Source organism: Ictidomys tridecemlineatus, chromosome 8 (assembly GCF_052094955.1).
Source record: "Ictidomys tridecemlineatus isolate mIctTri1 chromosome 8, mIctTri1.hap1, whole genome shotgun sequence".
NCBI classification, from domain to species: Eukaryota; Metazoa; Chordata; class Mammalia; order Rodentia; family Sciuridae; genus Ictidomys; species Ictidomys tridecemlineatus.
In genome coordinates, this window is record NC_135484.1 from 120,697,975 (window position 1) to 120,714,737 (window position 16,763).

Genomic DNA, 16,763 nt, shown 5'->3' on the forward strand with positions numbered 1-16,763 from the left:
AAGAACCAAAGAGAAATCTTATAAATGAAAAAAAAATAAGTCAAATACAATCTTCAGTTGAAAGTCTTTCTAGTAAAGTAGACCATGCTGTAGACAGAATCTCAGAGTTTGAGGTCAAAGTGGCAGGCCTTGTACATTCAGACAATAATAATGAGAATAAGTAATGTGACCAGGATATATAAACTCTGGGACAACATTGAGAGGCAAATTTAAGAATCCTTGGAATTGAAGAGGGTTATGAGAGGAAGCCTAATGGTGTGGATAACCTCTTCAGAGAAATAACAGAAAAATTTCCAAAACATGAGAATGAGAGGACATCCAGTACAGGAAGCAATGAAAAAAAACAGACAACATCAAAAAGGAACCTCTACAGAACACATAATAATTAAAATGCCTAACATACAGAGCAAGGATAAAATGGTAAAAGCCTCTGGAAAAAATGTCACTTCACATTTAAAGTCAAGTCTATCAGAATTATATCTGATTTCTTAGCTCAAACACTAAAATCCAGGAAGGCTTTGAATGATGTGCTCCAAGCTCTGAAAGAAAATAACTGTCCGCCAAGTTGGCTATATACAGCAAAGCTCTCCTTCTGAATCTAAGTGGGAATAAAAATGTTCCAAGGTAAGAAACAAAAAGAATTCATGGGTATTCAGATGGTACTATAGAAGATGCTTAAACCAATAATTCATACAGAAGAAATATCAGCATAATATAAAAACCAACTCCAATGTTCACAAATGGGTAAGTGTCATTTGAAGAGTTGCCAAGCAAATGAAAAACAGGACAAATTAAACATTAGAAATAAATCAAAATGGCAGGCGTTAACAGATATCTCTCTGTATAACATCAAATGTAAATAGTCTCACCTCATCAATTAAAAAACATAGGCTCGCAGAATAGATTTAAAAACAAGACTCAACTACGTGTTGTTGTAAGAGGATTACCATACAAACACAGCCACAGGCTGAAAGTGAAAGGATGGAAAAGGATACACCATGCCAATGGAGCCCCCACAAAAAAGCATAAGTTTATATTCTCATACTCAAAACCTAGACCTCAAAACAAAATTAATCAGAAGAGATAAAGGTCACTTCATAGTGGTAAAGAGAGCAATTCAAAAAGAAAAAATAATGACAATAAATATATAGAATCCATAAGATGGTGCCCCTAATTATACAAAATAGTCACTACATACATGACTCAGGCCCCAGTACAGTAATACTTGTTGATTTCAATACACCTCTCACCAGTGGGTATGTCATCTAAACCTAAGTTTGTAAAGACTCATTGAACAAATATATATATATATATATATATATATATATATATATATAAAATCAAATGGACTTAACAGACTTCTACAGAATATTCCACCCAACAATAATAGAATACACTTTCTTCTCAGTTGTTTATGCATCTTTCTCACAAACAGACCATATATCAGGCGACAAAGCAACCCATACCAAACTTAAAAAATTAATATAATTCCTTATATCTATTTGATTATGTTGGAATAAAATTAAAAATAAACACCAAAAACACCTTCATAATCTATAAACATACATGGAGATTAACCAATATATTTTTGATAATTAATGGGTGCTAGGAGAAATTTAAAAATTCTTACAGACAAAGAAAAATAGTGATACAACATACCAGAACCTCAGCAACACCATAAACTCAGTTCTCGAGTTTATAACTATGAGTAATTATATTAGAAAATCAAAAAGATCTCAGATAAACAATTAAAGGATGCATCTCAAGATCCTTGAAAAACAAAAACAAGCCAATTCCAAAACCAGTAGAAGGGAACAAATAATTAAAATCAGAGGTGAAATTGATGAAATAGAGGATACAACAACAATAAAAAGTATCAATAACAAGAAGAGTTGGCTCTTTGAAAAGATACACAAGATTGAAAATCCCCTAGCCAAACAATCAAAACAAAAAGAGAGAAGACCCAAATTAATCAAACTATAAATGAAAAAGGAGAAATCCTTACAGATAACACAGAAATCCAGAGGATTATTAGGATCAGTTTTGAAAACTTATACTCCAATACATTGGAAAACGATAAAGAAATTGATAGGTTTTGACTATTTTAGGGGGGTAGCGGGGGGGGGGGAGGGTATAGTTCTGGAGATTGTACCCAGGGCCTTGTGTGTAGGAGACAAGCACTCTACCAGCTGAACTATATCCCCAGCCCAAATTAGATATACTTCTAGACACATATCACTTACCAAAATCACATCAAGAAGACATAGAAAACTTACACAGACCAATTACTATCTATGAGTTAGAAGCATTAATAAAAAGCCATCAGTTATGGTTTAGATAAGAAGTGTCCCCAAAACCTTATGTGTAAGAAAATTCGGGAGTTTTTAGAGGCAAAGTGATTAGATTAGAGAAGCATGACCTAAGCAGTGGATTAATTCAGAAGAAACTGTAGCCAGACAGTGTGTGGATGGATGGTATAGGTCACTGGAGATGTATCCTTTGGTCCTATATTTTATTCCTGGTTCATGAAAGAATATCTCTCTCTCTCTCTCTCTCTCTCTCTCTCTCTCTCTCTCTCTCTCTCTCTCTCTCTCTCTCTCTCTCTTTCTCCTCCCTTCCTGATCTCTATGTGCTGAGCTGTTTTCCTCCTCCATTTCACCATGATGTTCTGCCTGACCTAGGACCCAGAACAATGGAGTGGGCCAAGGATGGACTGAGATCTCTAAAATCATGAGTAACAAATAACATTTCCTCTTCTAAAATGGTTCTTGTCACAACTTTTGGTTGCACTAACAAAAATGCTGACTAAAACACCATCCACAGAGAAAACCCCAGGAACACAATGCTTCTCAGCTGAATTCTGTCAGAATGTTAAAGGAGAATGCACACCAATGCTCCTCAAATTATTCCAAAAATAGAGTGAGAATGAATACTTCAAATTCATTCTATGAGCCAATATCACCATCAGACCAAAACCAATATCACTATGGATCAATATCTCTGATAAACTTAGATGCAAAAATTCTTTAAAAATATTAGCAAATTATATTCACCAACATAATAAGATGATTGTACATCACAACAAAGATGGATTTATTGAAGTGATGCAAGATGGATTAGTATTCACAAATCAATACATGCAATATACCACATAAGTAGAACTAAGGACAGAAATCACATACTCATCTCAATAGATGCAAAGAAAGCCTTCAAAAAAACTTGACACCCATTCATGATAAAGAAAATGAGGAAAGTAGGCACAAAAGGAATTTACTTGAATATCATAAAGGCTCCATAAAACAAATCCAAAGCCAACATCATAGTGAAGGGGGGAAAACTGAAAACATTTCCATGAAAATCTAGAACAAGTAAAGGATGTCTACACTCATCACTCTGATTCAATGTACTACTAGAAATTCTAGACAGAGCAAACAAGAAAGAGAAGAAAATCAAAGGTATAAAAATAGGAAAAGAAGAAGTCGATTATCAATGATAATTTGTTTCAAATGAAACAATCCTATACTTAGAAGATCCAAAAAGCTCCACCATAAGACTGCTAGAACCAATAAACAAATCCAGCAAAATAGCAGGTTACAAGATCAACACACAAAAATCGAAAGCTTTCTTATACACCAATAATGGAACTCCTGAGGAAAAAAATCAGAAAAACAATCCTATGCATTATATCCTTAAAAAATAAAATACCTGGAAATAAATCAAACCAAGAAGGTAAAATTTTACCTCTACAATGTAAACTATAGAACAATGAAGAAATAAATTGAAGAAGACACAAGAACATGGAGAGACATCCCATGTTCACAAGTAGGCAGAATTAATATTGCTAAAATGGTCATAAAATCAAAAGCAAGACACAGATTCAATGCAATCCTCATCAAAACATCAATGACAGTTTTTCACAGAACTAGAGAAAACAGTTCTAAAAGGCAGTCTAAAGAATAAAAAAAATGTTTATCTATCTATCTCAATGGTACAGAATAGAAGACACAGAGACAAACCCACACAGATACAGCCATCTGATCCTTGACAAAGGTACTAAAAGATACTTTGGAGAAAAACAGCCTTTTAAACAAGTGATGCTATGCAGAGAGTTGCCTCACTTACCTACCCAGGAGCCTGGGCCCAGGGTAGGCTAGAGTCCATACTGTCACCAACAGACACCCACCGGAGTCAGGCTCCACCCCGACGCACCTCACTGACCTGCATGGGAGCCAGGGCCCGGGTAAGCTTGGGTCCACCCCCACCCCACAACCACCTGGTAGCCCAGGTCTAACCCACTTCCATCTTGAGACACTGCAGTCATCCCCATAGCCTTCCCATGCAGTAGCCTCTACCTTGGGTCAATAGAAAGGGCATAGAAGAAGCTGCATCTTGGAGCAGTCATCCCAAAGCCAGTATAAAGCCCGCCCACCCTTTTACCCCATCTCTGAATTTGGATCCATCTTGGGGCACCTCCACTGCTATCTTGAGTTACCTCCTGCTATTACCACCACCTGTAGTTGCAGTAGCATTCATTCTGGGATACTGGCAGGGTCTGGAAGCCCAACACCAAGGTGAGATACAGATAATCTGTACAGACACTACAAGATTATAGGGTAGTGTGGAGGCCAAACTAGCATCTAACTGCATTTGTCTCCTCTTCTGATTGGTGAGGCATCCTGGGTCACTCTGTGATCTGGTTGCCTAGGTAACCCAGACAGATTCCCCAATCTTTAGGGTCAAGCCTGTGTCTTTGTGCATGGGCGTGCCTTCCCACATCCCCAGGGATCCAATTACCTCATCTGTCCTTGTAACACTGCCCCGCTTGACCTTCATTGGATGGAAATTTCTAAGAATTTAGAGCCCCCCTAATAAAATGTGCTCAGCCTCTCTCACCAGCCTCTCATGTGATTCCTCACTCTCCAGTTTGGGAAGCTTGAGGCAAAGGGTGAGGAGCCATCCCAGAGCTTGATTTAAAGGTAAATTGTGTGTCTGTGTTTTATTCTGATGCCTTGGGAATTTTCCTCAAGTAACCTTTAGTTAGATGTCTGCTCGTTTGTAGATGGCAGGGTAGAAACTGTAGTACCTCAAATCCACACTGCAAGTAAGGAAACCACATAGACAACATGAAAAAACAAGGGAGGAAAGTGCCCCAAACAAACCAGGAAACTACAAAAACAGAACCCATGGACAGTACAGTTGATGATATGTCAGAGAAGGAGTTCAGAATGTTCATGATTAAAATAACCTGTGAATTAAATAATAACCGAAATAAGCAAATACAGGCAAAAATTGATCAACCCAACAAAGACACAAGAGACAAAATACAGGCAACCATTGATGACACCAATAAACAGATAAGGGAGCAAATACAGGCATTCATTAATCACATCAACAAAGAGATAAGGGAGCGAATACAGGTAGCAAAAGGTTACTTCAAGAAAGAAATAGAGATTCTGAAAAAAAAAAAACAACTATCAGAAGTCCTTGAAATAAAGGAAACAATAAAAAACTCAATAGAAAGCATCACCAACAGACTGGATCACTTGGAAGACAGATCGTCAGAGAAGGAAGATAAAGTATGCAATCTGGAAAATAAAGTTAACCACACAGTGAAGATGGTAAGGAACCATGAGCCGAACATCCAAGAATTATGGGATAGCATCAAAAGTCCAAATATAAGAGTTATTGGGATAGAGGAAGGCACAGAGTTTCAAACCAAAGGAATGCACAGTCTCTTCAATGAGATAATATCAGAAAATTTCACAAACATGAAGAATGAAATGGAAAATCAAATATAAGAGGCTTACAGGACACCAAATGTTCAAAATTACAACAGATCTACCAAGGCACATTATAATGAAAATGCCTAGCATACAGGATAAGGATAGAATCCTAAAGGCCACAAGAGAGAGGAATCAGATCAAATATAAGAGGAGACAGATTCATATCTCAGCAGATTTTTCAACCCAGACCCTCAAAGCCAGGAGATCCTGGAACAACATATACCAAGCCCTGAAGGACAATGGATGCCAACGAAGAATCTTATATGATATATTTCTCTTTTATGTGGAAATTACAGAGGAAAACTAAAAGAAAGGGATGGAAGGTCTGATTAAAATGGAAGAGAGATGAGTAGAGTAGAGGAGCTATCAGGGGGAGGGAGGAAGAGATGGAAAGAGGAAACACTGAGTAATGATAGTAGACAATTACATGAATATGTAACAACACATTCCACCCTTATGTACACCTATCATGTGCCAAAAAAATATAGAAAACAAAAAATGGACAAAGCACCAGGCACTATGTTACATGCCTGTAATCCCTGCTACTTAAGAGGCTGAGGCAGGAGCATTCCCTGAATCAAAGAGTTTTAGGCCAGCCTGAGAAACACATTTCCAAAAGTATCACATCCATTTCAAAAACTAAACTAAGCACACCCATTTCACAATACACTGTGGCAAACACACAAAGTATACTAATCAGTCTTAACAACAACAAAAAGAAATGAGGGCTTAGAATGGAGCTCAGGGACATAGGGATTGCCTAGCAGACACAGACCCTGAGATTAGTACCTTCTGTATTTATTTTAAAAAGGGGGGGACCCTAAAAACCAGGAAATTGTGTCATTGATGACAATATAGATAAACCTGAGGGCATTAGTGAGAATAAAACAGACACATAAATGATCTCACTTTTATGTAGAAACTGGAGCAAGCAGAAGGAATGCTGCTTAGGACCAGTAGAGAGTAGAGAGGGGAGACACTGGTCAAAAGGTACAAAATTTCAAGATGGAATGGCTCCTGTGTCATTCTATAGCACAGCAAGATAACTACATTACATAATAATATAGTGTATGCTGCAAAATAGCTAAATGAGAGAATTTTGAATGATCTGATCACAAGGAAATGATAAATATTTGAGCTGATCAATATGCTAACCATTCTGATTTGATCATTATAAAATGTGTACATGTATCAAAACATCACAATTATATACAACTATGTGTTAACAAAAGTAAATAAATAAAACAGTTAACAAAAATCTTAAAAAAAAAAAAGCTAAGTTTGGGCCTGGGAAGGGGCAGTAGTGTAGTCTATGGCAGCATTGGGTACAGTAAGCTCCTTGTAGGCAATGACTCAGGGAAGGAGGAAGGACCTGCAGTGAGGGGGGAGGTGAGATAGGGGCAGACCTCCCAAAAATAGATCAGAGAACTTCAAGCAGGAGGGGAGAGCAGGGAGGGGGAGGGCAACAGGAAAGACAGGGTGGGGTGTGTGAGACAGCAGCTGAGGAGGTTGGAGAGAGCTGGGGAGAACGCTGGAGTTCATATTAGACTAGGGAGCTGGAGGAGAGGAGATCCTCCCTTGCCCAGGCAGCAGGAGGCCAGGGGACCTTGAGGGTGGAGATGAGAGAAGTCACAGGAAGAATCTCTTGGCCCAGAAGTCCTCAGCTTCCAACCTCCCTCAGTCTGTGTGGGGCAGCGACAGAAAAGCAGTGGGAGGCTGGGAGGCCCCTATCAGCTCCTGGCAGGAAGAAAGGAAGACCCCTAACTCCAGATACTGGGCACTCCAGTGAGAACACACTGCTGACTCCAGGAAGACGACGGGTGAGGGAGAGGGGCTGGAAATTGTCTCCATCACTGCTAACAGGTGGCCCCATGAAAGGCAGACCTCCAGGGGTACTTGAATATCTCTCTAAGTGCAAACTAGAAGGCAGACCCGGGCTCTGGGCATCCTAAAAACCAGAATGTTCGAAAAGAAAGAGCAAGGCTCAGAGGGGAGGGAGGGAAGCAAAGTGCAGCACAGATCCAGATGCTGGAGATGGCGGCGGGATGCGCCCTGAAAAGCGGCCTTGAAGTTTTGTGGCAAGTGGACCAGGTCCAGCCCCCCGCTGCACCACCTCCAGAGCCAGCCTGGAGGGGTAGACGCTCCCTGGAAGATGCCGCCCACCTGGATTCGCCAGACCTTTCTGAAGACTCACAATAAGCGCACTCACCGGAGGCACCCAGAGATGCAAAAATTGCGGAGCCAGCCAGGAGCAGCATGACAATGTTCTGACCCATAGCGCGTTTGCCTTCCTCCTAGATCTTAGCGGGTGTAGTGTCTTTGGGGTTTTGCTCAATGAGCACACACCCAAGGACAGCCATCAGAAGTCTGACTCAGACTCAAGACCAATCCCTAGAGAGAGCTGACTGGGAGGCGGGGACTGAAGCAGGCCAGGCTGCAAAGCATGGAAGGAACCTTTGGGTACAGGCATGACTGCCAAATCTACTCCACCTACACAGAGAAGCAGCCTGTCCCCTCTGGGCAGGTGTGTAGCTGAAGGCCAGACTACACTGGGGTGACAGTGAGCCTCAGCCCTGTCAAGACAGAGCCAGGTTCTCCAGCCCAACAAGGATCCAAAGATAATTCACAGATATGAAAAGGGAAGGCTCAAAGCATTGGGAATAGAGATTAGAAACAGACTTCAAACTATGTTCATTGTGGGTTTTTTTTTTTTTTTGGCTTTTTGTTTTGTTTGGTTGGTTGTTGTTACTTTGTTTACTGGATCTCTTGTTCTTATTAAATAGGTATCATTTGTGAGATTAAAATTCTAAAACATTTTTTAAAATCTCTGTTGAAGATTTTGTTCACTCCAAATACACTACAGGATTATTTGGTCTCTTTTTATATAATGTTTCAATAGAGATAAGCTTAAGTACTCTGTCCTTCATAGTAATAAAATCTTAATCTTTAAGCTTGAAACTAAAACATGAATATTTTTATTGCAGAAACTCTTGATTTTACAAAATTTCAAATTTCTCCAGTAAATATTTGGATTTCAAGTTGTTTTTTTTTTAGAAATAACTCTTTATATGTTTGTATATTTCAGTGTATATATACAGATAATGCTGTTGGATAATTTGCATTACTCATTATTAAATAATAGTTTGGGATCATTTGTGATATTGAGAGCACAATAAAGTTCACAGCTTGAGGGGAAAAAAAAGACCAATAAGGAACAGAGAGGGAGGAGCTACACTTAAATGGAAATTCTCTAAAGCACAGATCAAAGGCTAAACTATCCCAAGACACTGGGAAATATTCACTGGGTTGTACCAGCCTCAATGTCCAGAAAAGTGCCTGTGATTTAGGATTCTCCAGGTAGATTAGACGCACAAATAAGCACAGCTAGGTGAATGCTGTAAGGTCAGATTCTGAGCAAGTGTCGTGGCCTAACCTTAGAAGCACTCCCACATCACTATGAACCTAGTTGAATCTCTGCCTACAGAGAAGCATGGGTCTCCCCAAGCTCCCGCAGCACCCCACCTCATATAGCTAGCTCAACCTTGTTCCTTTTATACACACTTCCAGAAGAGTCAAGCCTTGTTACTTTCCCAGCACTGCCCTCTATCAAGTACAGCCTTGCTGGCAATGTCACCAATAACAAGATTACAAGAGCTCTGCAGATTTCAGCCACCTCTGTTCTCAGAAGCACTTTCTGCCCTAAAATCGCTCAGGCCCTTAGATGTTTCAGCCATTCTAATCTGCTCCTTTTCCTGCCACTGACTCCAAGACACAACCAGGTCTGCTTTTCCTCTGGCCATATTCTGTAACTGCCCTAGCTCTCCCAGGGCAACTCATGAGCCCCATCAGGCTGTTCCCCATGACCATTCCAACCCAACCAGACTTCTGGGGCATCTGCAACTCTGAGCCCTCAAATCAGAAAGGTCTATAAGCCCACTCTACACCTTTTCCACCACTATAGACCTCTCCCCATGGATTTTCCTACTTCTCTTAACTGTATCATCATCCTTGATCTCTACTAATTGACCCTTTCCTCTGCCTCTCTGGCTTCTCCAATCAGCTCCTGAAACTGTTTTAGAGCTTCACAGTCACTACCTTGGTCCAGATTTTCATCTACCTTCATTCTAGAATACTGTAAAGGCTTCTTCTTAAATATTGTGCCTGAACCCAGCCAACCCACAGCTGCTGCATCTGCTGATTTTAACACAGGATGCCTCTACTCTTCCATCAAAGCCCACAGGTGTCACAACTTGCTGTCTGGCATCACCCTCTCCCCCCATTTCCCTGGTGACGTCTCTCCTAGGCTGAGGTTAGAGCAGGCTCCTGTAGTCTCCTCACCCTCCTCACCCTATCTCAACAGGATGCTATTGCTAAGCAATCTCCCTGGGGACTGCTCTTGCCTGGAAGTTTTTGTGAGTTCTGGGGTAGAAAGGACCTATTTGGGACTGCAGCCCAACAGTCCCTACATCTCAGGGCCCCTTGAAGTTCCCTCTTCATTCAGCAATGCACAGTGATCCCAGGTTTTAACATGTACTTTATTATTTGGTAGATGTGGGCTTCATACTTAAATTCTTATCCTTTGTTTGACTCTAAGTGTATATATAACCAGAAACTGTACTTGAATCAGAAGCCAGGACCTGCCCATGGGAACTAAGGCCCCCACCCAGTGGCTTTTTATGATACATATAGGACACTGAAAGCCAACACTGTCCATGGATAAATATGTTACTACAATGCTTTGAGAAGCAATTCAACAATATATCATTTATCTTATTTATCTTTTATTTTATTCCTGTTCAACAAATTCTTGATCTTAAAACAAAAACCCAAAATATAGAAGAATCTTTAGATATTAGATGGTATAATCTTATTTATCTTATTCCTATTTAACAAATTCTTGATCTTAAAACAAAAACCCAAAATATAGAAGAATCTTTAGATATTAGATGGTATAATCAGGCATTATTTACAACAAGGGGGGAAAAAGATACAAAAGAGGACTGGGGATATAACTCTACGGTAGAGCATGTGTTTAGCATTATCCAGGTCCTGGCTTCAACCTCTACAACCACAAACAAAGCAAAACAAAACCAACAAAAAGAAAAAACAGAGATACAGAAGAGGACTGCTTATGTTCTTTAAAATAATGAAATAGTGTACAGCTGGCACAAACAGTGTTGAAGAGGTGTTTGAAGTCTCAGACAAAGTTGCTGATCAACTATAATGTTTCCAAATACAAGATTTAAAATAACTCATCATGGAAGACTGTGGCTGTGTAGTTTTGTGTGCGCACCCAGATAGAAATGACTGTGTAGACAGCAGGGTCTCTGGGCAGCACAGCCCCAGAGGCCCCTTCACACCCAAGCCCAACTCATCTGCCAGGTTAATCAGGATCCTCCAGTGGAAACAAAGGTGGTTTTACACCTTTCTGTTTTGTGTATTTTAAAATATTTTCTTGATTTATCAATTTTTATTTTCTTATAGAATAAAATACATACAATGAAACAAAGCTTTAATCAAAAATCCACCAGGAGGCCTGGGGCCTCTTCTCCCTGCTGTGTCATTGGTCTAAACAGCTTTTGACAGCCTTTGACTCTTTCTTTTTCTTTTCTTTTTTTCCCTCTATCTTTTCTTTTCATTGGACCCTGTTCCCACTATGTTGTTCACCTGTTCTCAAACTCCTAGGCTCAAGTGACTCACCTCAGCCTCCCCAGGTGCTGGGACTACAGGCCAGCACCACCTTACCTGGCTTCAGCCTGTTTTCTATCGAGGGTTTCAAGCATTTCACAGCCCTCCAAGTTGTTTACATAAACTTAAAAATTAAATTAAAACATGCAGATAAAAGTTCTCTATTCACAATTCAGTGTTAGTTTCTGCACTTGAAACCACTCCCAGCCCAGACACAGATCAGAAGCCTTTCTCCATCTTTTTCTGGACACTATCTTTCCTTCACCCAAGTAGCTGCCTTCCTCTCTTAAAATGCCATAAATTACTTTGATCTGTTTTTAAAAATTTATGCACAAGGAATCACAGAAAATCCACTCTTTTGTGTCTGGTTTGAAGTCAAATACAATAGAATGACAAATCTCAAGCAACAGGTTTTATTTGATTTCAGCACAGAATAGAATTGACCTTTTGGACACATGCAGACCACTTTGGTGTCTTGTTTATTGGAAAATCAAAGGATATACTTGAGGAATTTGGGGGAAAGTTACATAAATCATGTGAAGGAAAGTTCCTGGGCACTTGTGGCACTATATAGGGGCTGGTGAGCTCTGATGGGCAGGTGGCTGTAGCATTGGCAGATACCAGGTAAACTTGTTACCCTAACATACCAGGCTGCTTCCTTGGATTGAATTTGCAAAACAGTGCATCAGGCAAGTGTTCCATAAACTACTAGCTGTCTTTGTGCTACTTGCTGTGCTTGTATGTCTGCAGTCACAAGCTGCAGATTAGAAAAATTTCTTGTGATAATCTCTGTTGTCAGACAAATCACTTGTGAGAGCCTTCATTCTATGGGCTTCTCCAAATTCATTTGCTGGGCTTGAGATAAATGATTCCATACACCCTTATTTTGCTCAAATTTGTTGATTTTTGGTGAGGTCATCCACTTTTTTTGCTACTCTACCAGTGAAATTTTTCTGAAAATCCCACTCTGCTTCCCAGGCTCCCAGCTACCAGCCTGAACTTGACATATACTTTGAAGCAGAGAGTTGTCAAATGTACTGCTCACATACCTGGGGTTTTCCTCTGTCTAAACTCTGGTCTCAGGGACTTCATTGTCTTGATCAGTCTCCAGTGCCTTCACGTGGATGTTTTTACCTACTGACCAATTCACCATTGTTCCTGGGGGGATGGGTTGGTTTGAAACAGCTGATCTGTCATCTTTGGAAGTGGAATCCTGCCAGATAGACTAAGAATTTCTGAATCTTTACACTCTAGTTATCTTGAATGATTTTTTAGTAGAGGGGAGGAAACATGCATGAATTAACATAGAGATTCAATCCAGAAAGAAAGGAAGGATCTCCCAGAAGACCAGAACTGACCACAAATGCAACTCCTTCTTCTCACAGGTGAACAAGAAACTAGACCAGAAAATGTTTAATTACTAGATTAGGACAGCCACAAGATTACTCTTTCTTGGTGTCAATGACCTAAAAATGAAACACATACATCCTGGCCACAGTTAAATTTGTGATATTGTTGAGAATATAAGTTTTACTTACAGAAGGTGTGTGTGTGTGTGTGTGTGTGTGTGTGTGTGTGTGTGTGTGTGTGTGTGTATTTAGAGTTTCCTTGAGAGAGAAAGAGAGGAGAGAACATGCAACAGGCGCTGGGGACAATATCTACCCTTCAATGATACACTCCCACATACTTACCTACTTCCTTCAACTAGGTCCCAAGTCCCAGATCCTAGAATTTCCACCACCTCCCAAAAGTGCTGTCAGCTGGAGACCAACCCTTTAAACACATGAGCTTTTGGTGGCCATTTAAGATTCAAACCGTAACACCCTAATACATCCAAAACGTATAACATCTGTTCTGCATAGAACAGATCCTTCATCCTAAAATTTTCTCTTGAATCTTGTTTATCACTCTCCTATCCAACTCTTGATAACAATCTAAAGCTGTTTTCTGTTCCTGTAGATTTTCTTCTTCCAGAATTATATATGAATATAGTCAGACAACATGTGCTTCTCAAACTCATCTTCACTTTGAGTCACCTGGGATAGCCTTAAATAGCCCCAGGCCTGGATCAAAAATTATACCCTTCAATCTCATTCACCAGAAGAGTAATTCAAGTACCAATCCTGTCTGTGAAACTCTCCAGGGATTCCAATGAGCAGCCAATGCAAGAAGCAGTGGCTCAGAGCAGAGAGTCTCACTGTTGGGTGTGAATCAAAACCAGCTAGAAATTGAAGCAAACTCTAGAGCCAGGAAATATCCTAGTCTGCTGTGAAGATACCTCAGATAAATTGTAGAGGGAGGCATCTACAGTGGCTCAGAGAAATGGGAATGTGGTATGTAAAGATTACATATAACCTGCTCAACTCTCTCCTCACCGTATCTCCTCAGAGTGCTGGGAGGACACTCTCCTCATCAAGGAGTTTATGTGCCACTCGACACATGTAGGTGTAAGAACTGCTAAGTGTTCTGGGTAATCTCATGTCTTCTGAACTCTTACCCAGTTCCAACCAAAGCCAATATATGTCAGATGCCAGCCTTTGAATAGAAGGTTAGGTGCCTTTAAGAAAGATCCCTATAATGCATTCCAAGGTATATTCTTCTTAATGAGATTTTGCTGAAGAACATTTAGTCATTACCATTGTCCACTAGGAATGGAAAATGTCCAAATGATCTGGAATCTCAAATTTAATATCTTTAATTTTATCCCATTTCCCTTAGAGTAAATGTTTTATTGTCACTTGGATGAAAAACATTTCCCTTTGCTAAGGTAGTGAAGGTAGTCTACCATGTTAATTAATATTTTGGAAAAGATGAGTACAATTCCATTTTTTTCCATATGGGTAACCAATTGCACTAAAATCATTTCTTCAAAATTTGTCCTTTACCCATCAATCTCTAATGTTATCAGTATTATATGTCAACACTCTAGAGCCAGGAAATATCTTAGTCTGCTGTGTAGATATCTCAGATATCACTATATTACATATAGTGCCAGTTTGTATCTATCTCTGATACACACTGTAGTCTCATAATATCTTCATGTGTATTGTTTGGTTTGTGTCTTTCTACTTACAAATCTATTTGTCTATCTCTGTATCAACACTCTACTCTCGGCTTATGATAACTGCAATGTAAGTCTTGATATCTACTAAGAGAATACAGTCCCTTATTCTTCTTTTTTAAAGGTGTCTTGGCTATTATTCATGCATATTTCTATATAAGGCTTAGAATCCCCTAACCAAGTGCCATACAATGCCTAGTGGATATTTGATTGAGGTTGATTAGAATTCTTGAAACAGTTTTGGAAATTAATGCCATTGAAATATTGAATCACAAGCCAGAATCTTGGCAATTGTCTTCAGTTAGTTAACTGTCTACTCTGATTACTGAATAACTTTGTTAAAATACCCCATTTGCTATTTGAAGGAAAAATTGTAGATTTCATTCTAGAAGTGTATAAAATGTATTCTTACTATGTCAATGATTTCTTGTTAAATTTATACTCTGTTCACTTCTGGAATATAAAACATTGAAATAGATATATTAATCTAGCAACCATAGGAAACTATGTTATTAATTCCATGAATTTGTAATAATTTGAGACTTTATGAATTCAACATATTATTATTTGCAAATTATGAGAGTTCAATATCTCTGTTCAAACCCTTCTATATTTATTTATTTTCTCCCTTGAAAATATTGAGGAGGTTCTCAATTATAATGCATAATTGAGGAGGTTCTCAATTATAATGTTAAGCTGGGGGCTGCAGTTGTGGCTTAGTGGTGGAGCGCTTGCCCAGCACGTGTAAGGCCCTGGGTTCGATTCTCAGCACCACATATAAATAAATAGATAGATAGATAGATAGATAGATAGATAGATAGATAGATAAAAATAAAGATCTTGATAACTTAAAAAAGTTAAAAGAAAAAAATTTTAAAATAAGAGTGGTGGGAAATAACACCTTAATGTACTTTTTGCTATTCAGATTCTCTGGATCACATATGTTAAAATACAACTGTAACTCATAGAAGAATTGGCTGATAGAATCTTAAAGGATAGCCTTTTGGGCCCATCCCAACGTAAGGGATCCCTGTTGCCCCCTATGTCCCTTTTGCACCCTTTAACTGTAGCCTTTACCCTCCAACCCTGAGAGGCTCCCAGGCACTGGCCCAGTCAGCAGACACCACCAGCACAAAAGCTCAGTGCGCTTAACTTCTTATTCTAGATTTATGCCTTCTGGTTCCAGGCCTAGTACACTTTCAGTGCTTTCTTAGCCCATCTACCCCTTTAGCCATATTTTTCAGTTAGGTGCTTTTGCCCTCAGATTTTCAGTTGTATTCTGTGAGGGATGGTCCAAATTAATTGGCAGCTGGAAACCAAAGTACAGAGTACAATTTTATATCTTACCATCACCTATCAAGGAAGAAAACCATAAGCACCAATAATGGCCACTTAGGCAAGTATAACTTAGATATAATAAAAACAAAAAGTTCCATAGCATCTCTATATGAAAATGTATATCAATAAATGATGACTTGAAAATTGCATATTTAACATGTGACTATGATCCTGATGAACAAACATGAGAGTAAAGGGAATAGATCTGAATATTAAATTGAAAAACACATGCACAGTAAATGGTTGGAAATTGGAATAGTTGAGTGGCAGTATGAAGAGGGCTTGTGCTAAGGGTGCAGGAGCCGCAGAGGTGGCCTATGTTACACAGGGGTATGAACACTGTGTGGGCAGTAGGTGTCTCTGACATTCTGGAGAGACCCTTGCATCTTGGAGTTAGAACACCAGAATAACACACTTGCTAAAAAGGAAGGAAGTAATCACAGCATGGCTCACTGCCTCAGTCACTGTACAATGTAAACCACACAAGAGAGCTCAGGATATGTGCATGCTGTTCACATTAGGCTATAAAAGAGGAAAAGGTCTTCCTTGGAGGCTGTAGTCGAATTTTTGTGTCCTTGCTACCTTCAAATTCTTGCTGAGCAATTTCTGAGAAAGGAAAGTTCAAGATGCCCTGTGGGACTTCCTCCCAGATCACCTCATCTCTAGAGGCCAGGTTACAGAGCAGCTGTGCTTAAAGGTTGTGAAACATTGGCACCAATGCCCCAGATGTTGTAAAGAACACTGGAAAATTACACAGAACTTGAAGCCAGCACGCTCATGCAGCATCTGCAAACTACCACAGACTCTGGCTCTCATCATTGTATATGTTAGATGAATACAGGTAAGTTAAATAGTGGAACTTAGGGTTTCTTGAGGCAAAGGTGGGAATCAAA